At 33.0% G+C, this 7,603-nt stretch overlaps 1 pseudogene; it reads left to right on the plus strand.

Annotated features, from left to right (window-relative positions):
• The first annotated feature begins 4,690 nt into the window (after positions 1 to 4,690).
• Positions 4,691 to 7,354, plus strand: LOC111614756 (annotated as a pseudogene).
• The last annotated feature ends 249 nt before the right edge of the window (positions 7,355 to 7,603 follow it).

The raw sequence follows: 7,603 nt of genomic DNA on the forward strand, positions 1-7,603 counted from the left end.
CCACCATTACTTGCACGAAAGCAATTGACGCTATAAAAATAAAACTGGTATTCTTTATATTGATATTTTATATTCTCGAAAATAACTGCTGTACTGTACCTATATATAGCTGCAAGGACCCGCTTCGCCGGGTTTTTATTTGTGGGCAAAAAGTAACAATAGTGAAGATTAAGATAACTACATTACAGCCAATCTTACCCGTTTTCACAGAATGCAAGAATTAGGTCCTCGTTTCCAGACTAATTAGAGAATTTTTACGTCCAGTCAAACGAACTATTTTCAATTTGATCAATTTTCTGGAACGTTTACAATCGTTCTATAATCAAACCAATTCGAATTCGAAAATTTTTAAAATCTAAATGGAAAATCTTTCACTTTCAACCACTTGCAAGCCCATATCTCCCGCATCCTTATAGCTATCGAGACGCAACCACCATTACTTGCACGAAAGCAATTGACGCTATAAAAATAAAACTGGTATTTTTTATATTGATATTTTATATTATGCCTCTAATTGAGTAAACAATCCATTAACTTGAAGGACATTATAATAATAAATTTTCCTTTACTTAGTTTAAGCAGCACTAATTTTAAAATTAGGCTTTTAAGCTAGTTGTCGATATACGACTACTTTTCATATATCTTCATACAGCTGTTACATAAAATCAGGGTTGGCAAATTTATGTTTTTTTTTAATAAAACAATAATACACGTGTGATTTAGAAACCTTTGTTTTTTTGTTTTAAAACAGTTTTATATTACGTTATAAAATACTGTTTTAAAACAATGTTTTAAATTTTTAAAAAAATGCTTTATTACATAAATTTAGTAAATAAACTTTTTCTGACTTGTGAACTAAACGTGAACGTGGGAATGAGAAATTTTTCTCACTGTCGTGGGTCAGAAAAGCACGTGACATGTCGACTTTTATCTCTAAGATGAGATTTTCTGACAGCACATGCCAGTTAATGCTGTTAGCAATACAGCTAATGTATTGTAATATTACTTGGATGAAAAAAGACATTATTATTATCGTTGTTACTTGTTAAGTAAAAAATGAGTGCAAGAAGAAGACTTGATAGTATCTGCAGTCAGTACAAACTAGTGTTGTAACTAATATTAGGCCTATATTCGGCCTGAGGCCGAATACCGAATATTCGGCCAGGAGCGTGGCCGAATAGCCGAATATTCGGCCAAACTATTCGGCTCGATTAACGCACGTACGAAAATTGGCACGCAAACCGCATTATGGCAAGGATCCGCTCTCTATTGGCCTGCTGTCACTACGCTTCGCCAATCGCGTTAATTCTTGGCAGTTGTAGCGGACAGACAAGAGTGTCATATGATAAATGATATCAAATGTGGATAACAATGAAATGACCTACACGTGTAAATAACGGAAAAAGAACAGAGAAGGACCGCGAAGTGAAAATGTGAAAATAAATATGAAATTGAGTTGATAACATAATCGAACAAGTCGAGGCAGCTTATTGGCACGAAATTCGCGGCCGTCAATGCCAAACAATTGTTGTCATAGACTTCGGAAAGCTAAATGCTTGTAATGAAAGTCACTTAGCGTGCACGGGCGAAAGCCTGGGGCCGTTCGGGCTATCAAGCTGTCTCGAATCTGTGAAATCATAACTGTGACTTATATCGACGTCCTATCTGTCTCTTTTCTCCGTTATCACCAGGCTGAGTCACGTAATTGTAAAATGGGAACTCTACGACGGAAAAGTGACGAATCGAAAGTATCGTGAGCGCGTATTATGATGTATGCACAGGCATACATGGATTAGAGCGATAGAGGAAAGAGAAAGGGAAGAGCAAAGACGAGCGCTTAAAAAGAAGGATAGGCAGGGTCAGACCCTCAGATGTGCGAGGATTCTCCAACGATAGACGTGTACGTGTGCTGATCTTTGTAATTATAAATTGTGAATACATGTGACTAATATTATTTTCTTTTTTATTTTGTGCATGTTACAAGTTATAAATAAATATAAACAAACAACACTAACTCGATAACATTAAATCTAAATACCAAAATGATTAATTTACTGTGTTTTTGTTATTTATTACTCCTGTTTTTAGGTATTCGGTATTCGGCCGAATAGTGAAAAATAGGCCGAATAGGCCGAATACCGAATAGTAACCGAATATTCGTTACATCACTAGTACAAACTAATTTCTGGAAATCCAGGAAAGCCGGCATGCAAGACGCAATGCAAAATATGCAGGAAAGAAATGGCTGGATTAGTCGCTCGTATTAAAAAACATATTGAAGATAACCACCTACAGGATGATATACAGGAAATGCAACACCTGGGTGAGTATTTTGAACCATTATAAATTATAAGTTTTTATTTTCTTATAGCTAGCGATAAAGTTTACCTGGGTCATAACTCAATTTGTACCTATATAGATATTCTTAAATTTTACGCCTGAGTTACTGAGTTCTGCCTTCTCGGGCAGTTTACATAGCGTTACGAGAAAAAAACCGGTGCTTTTCCAGAAATGTATGGGCTATACATATACATCGTTATCGATGACCTATGAAAATTTTATTAATCACTTTTGCCGCGAAAGTTTTTTATAACGTTTTATTAATTAGCATATTAATTGCCTCATTGTTTATATGAGAGTTTTTTTTAATCAAATTAATGAAATCGTTCTGAACTTTTATAGGACCGTTTTACTTCGGAAAACTTTTTAAAATACTATTGGATGATTTTTATGACATCAGCCGGCTGTTTTTGTTTTTTATTCAGTACTAGCTTACCCGTCTCGCGTTGCTGCGATCTCAGAAGAAAGGAAATTCAAGCAAACTCATTATGATAAAATTCAATTTACATTTTATCATTTTTATTGAAACTTATTATTATTATTATTATTCATTTTCATCGGGAAAACATTTCAAAGTGTCGTTTCAATTCTATTTATTTATTGGAGTGTTTGTGGATACACGATATTTTTTGTTTTTTTGTGTGGTGCGTATAGAAATAGGCTCTATATCAGAAGGTTTTAAGACGCGTGAGCTGGCCACATACAGTTTTTCATGCGAGAAGCACGGATTCTCCAAATTTAGCTTACACAGTTGCACCGATTGTCAGAAGTGCAATATTCCCCATTTATATATATATATTTTTAATCCTATATAATTTTAATTATTTAATTGCTCCTTCCTTTCTTCCTTGGCATGTTGTGAAATTTCTGATACCTAGATCGGTAAAATAAAATCGAATTTTATCCGACAACTTCGGTAGTTGTTTGGGGTACAGTTAAGGTATTAACGAAGTTCGAGCGAATACATAATTAGCAAAAACAAATCGAAATAAAGTGATTAAACAAAAATTATTACAAATATCGTAAATGACAGTTCACAAATGCATATATAGAAATTTTTGCAGTGGGGAATGGTCTTCACAATTTAAAATCGACCGAACACAGTGATATGCTCATATAAACGCGCGCCATCTATCGTAGGATAAATGTACTATGCCAGAAACCTTCGCGGGAGTGTATTAAAAAACTTCCCAAAGTTTCATGGCGATCGGATAAACGGTGTGGTAATGCATGAAGGACATACAGACAGACAGACATACATTCATTTTTATATATATATATAGATAATTTTCTTTATATATAACTTTTTTTCAGTTTCTTCTCCATATTAATTGCATAAAAATCAGAAATGTTGTTATACTGTCAACTGATTTGTAAACAATGTAGACTGCACGTGTGAATTTTCATGCCTGTCAAATAAAAGAATAACAATCCCTTTCAGCTATATTTATCAAATAAAAACATTTTTTGGTTATTTTATATTTTTCATACAGTTTTTCTATAAAAACACGTTTTTTAAGGTATTTATTCCCGCAAATATTTCGTCTGTCAGACTCGCTTTTACGTGGAAATAATTATTTAATATAAAAAAAAAACAAATAGATTAAAATTTTCCGAGCGGAAATTAATTAGGCCTTGGAAACTAAAGTCAATAGCATACAATTAATGTCATAATCATTGTGAACTAAACGTACAGAAGTGTGTAAATTATTAGACTCATGCATAAATTATATTATTTTTGGTTCTTATCCAAAAGTGTATCATTTTATATTGCACTGGTCCGACTTTAGTCTGATCATTTTCACACATCTGTATATAGGAATAATTTTAAAAACATACACCTAATTAGTAATTAATTTATTTATGCTTCTAACACAATAAAGTGTTATAAATTAAGACACTTTATTGTGTTAGAAGCATAAACAAATTGTAAAGCACGGTTTCATATCATCAAAATTAATTTATTGTTTCTATATTTATTATTTAAATTGGCAGGAGTCAGAAAGTCAGGAGCCTGAGTCTGAAACCAGTGGGATGTTCTCCGCTATCACTTCTGGCTCCACTAGTGGCACTGGCAACTGCATCCCAAAGCAAAGTAAAATTGCAACGCATTGATTCATTTATTGTGAAAACGTTAACTAATAAAAAAAAATGCAATTGGATCGCCAATGCGCAAAATTTATATATGCCACCAATTCAGCCTTTATTCGTGTAGAACACCCCGAATTTATAAAATTTTGTCAGATGTTGCGACCAGGATACGACCCTCCACAGAGAAAGGAAATTGAAAGACCCCTGGATTTCCATTGAGAATGAATCAGCTGATGAGTCAAAGGATATTACAGTCTGTATGGCTACTGATGGGTGGAGTAATATCCATAATGAACAAGTGATCTGTGTTTGTGTGACTGATCCTAATGGAACAGTTTATTTGATTGACTTAGTTGATACAGGCGCAGAAAAGCACATATCAAGCTACTTAGAAATTATTGCGACTGCAGCAATAAAAAAATGCAATCAAAAGTATGGCTGTAAAGTAAAAAGCCTGGTAAGTGATAATGCAAGCAATATGAAAAAAATAAGAGAAACATTAGCAATGACAGAAAATTTAGATATTGTCACTTATGGAGGCTCTGCTCATATTTTAAACTTACTGGCTTAAGTATCAATATGAAAGCGGTTAGTGAACAAGTTAAGCACATCATTGTATACTTCCGGAATCAGTATTTCCCGAAAGCCAAATACAAAGAGGCAGGTGGAAAAAGATTAATATTACCACAGGATGTAGTTTGGAACAGCTTAGCTGATTGCTTAGAGCAGTGGTTCTCAATTAGTTTATCCTGCGTACCACTTCAAGAAAGAGCTCAAACTCGCGTACCCCTTATAGCAGAAATTCATATTAATCTATACTAATATTATAAATTCGAAGGTAGTTCTGTCTGTCTGTCACCTTTTCACGTCTAAACCGCTGAACAGATTTTAATAAAATTTGGCACAGAGATAGCTTACATGTTGGAGATGGACATAGGCTGCATTTTACTGCGAGAAAATATCTTACTCCCACGAGAAAATTCTATATAATGCGGACGAAGTCATTTTCGAGTTGAAGTCTGTGACGATGTTTAGTTTTCATGTCTGTCATGGCAGAAATTCCGCTCTCGCAGAGGTATGTTGTGCAAAATGGTAGTAAATATTTCATTGCCGCTTCGCTGACATGATAATAATGATAATTGTACAATTAACACAAATTGTGTTAATTGTACAATTTTTGTTTCTTGCATAATAATTTCAGTTAGGTATTATCACAAATGCATGTTTTTGATAAAATTTCGAGAATATTTTTAGTTATAAATAAACGAATTTGTGCATTCGACCTCATGTAAATTGCCGAATTTTTGTTGGTCCATCCATTATTTTTTTGATTGCTTCATCTCATGCATTTAAATTTTAAATCGACCGATTTCAGATTGCCGCGCGTATTCCTTAATGCAATATCGCGTACCCCCAGGGGTACGCGATATTGCATTAAGGAATACGCGCGGCCAATATAAGCCAATAATAAGCCAATGTTTCCCAATTAGTGGTACCCCCAGGGGTACGCGTACCACTAATTGGGAAACATTGGCTTAGGGTCATACATTCAGAACTGTCCTATCCTAACGAAGGTAGTATCATTACTTTAAATTGTTTTTACTTTCTTATTTTGTACTGTGGGGAAAGTCACTAATTCATAAAGCATATACTAGTTGTGTGGAAGTGTGATTACTCATTGTTATATAGTAGTAATATACTTATAGTAATTTGTTTTCTGAAACCGTGTTTTCGTATTTTCTCCTTACTGGGAAAATAAGTTGACTACATCAACGCTATAAAATCTACGTACATTGTTAAGTAGACGCAATACATATTCCATCTTCTTATTAAAGTTGATGAATATATTGGCTGATTTGTTTCAAAGTTAATGGATACATTTGGATGGCTGCTTTCAATTTTTCTTTGACACATCACAGAATCAGATGAACTTCACTTAACTTACTATAACATAATTTGTTTTCGGTTCATTACACAATCAAATGTATCCATTAACTTCATAGACCTTACTGGCATATGTGTCCCTACCAGGTGCTTGTGTTTTAGCCTGCGTCGCTCTATGGTTCAGTAAAATTACTGGACTCTCCCACCATGATTAGGTGGTGACCAAGGATAAGTTATTATTATTATTATTATTATTATCAATCCATCTCGATTATATATATAGATTCAATAATCCAAGCAAAAGGTTTTTTTTTCATTTTTTTTAATCTAATAAAGAATTGGTCTCTGCCATAAATTAAATTAACTTAAAATTATCTTTCAGTTTTATTTAAAACTATTAAAATAAACCGAAAGTATAATTCTAAATTTAAGACTTCAAAAATAATATTGAACTTTATTTGTTGTTAGGAAGAGACAGTTACAAAAGTCATGAAGCAATTTCATTTGACAGGATGGTCGTCGAGTAGCACATTGCCCACGTCGTCCGACATATTATTGCGCTTAATCGAAAAAGTAGAAAGATGGCAAAAAAATTCTGGAACCGCCACCGACATTGTTCAATGTCTGTAAGTATAAATCACTATTTTCAATATATTACTTTTAATTTACGAATACGTAAGAAATGGTTCCATGTTAAATTTAAATAAGGTTGTAGAAATCCTTGGTTAAGCAATTATTTTACATAAAATGTAGGAACGGCGTACGTGCTTGTGGATTATATTGCGGTTCTGTATTTATTTGCGATAAGATAAAATACGAACAAGAAGTGGACGTATTCTTTGCTGTTAGAAGTATCCGTGCCAATCGACTTCAATTTATTGAAGACGTGGTAATTAGAAACTTTTATTTTAAAATACAATTAATAAATTATTCCATGAATATTGAAGTGCTTTTTACTTTTCAGGGATAATATATTTACTGTCATCAAATTGCTTTTGCATATCTTTCTTCTTTTGAAACTTACGCAAATTTTCAATAAAGTAAAGCAACCTCACAGAATAACTTGGAGTAGAAATTCAAAATTAAATACTGTGATGATTGTCGGTCTTTTGTTGAAGTTGCCTCAGTAAAACTAATGCACAATACAATAAACATTTTATTAAAATTTATACATTATTATAGACGTGTATAATTGTTATATATATAATGATTAGAATTTTGATCTTTGAAAATGTTAATTGTTAATAATTGATAAACGAGATCATTTGTTAATATTTATTTAATAACC

This window comes from Centruroides sculpturatus, unplaced genomic scaffold (assembly GCF_000671375.1).
Source record: "Centruroides sculpturatus isolate CEXI.00-Female unplaced genomic scaffold, Cexi_2.0 scaffold2097, whole genome shotgun sequence".
NCBI classification, from domain to species: domain Eukaryota; kingdom Metazoa; phylum Arthropoda; class Arachnida; order Scorpiones; family Buthidae; genus Centruroides; species Centruroides sculpturatus.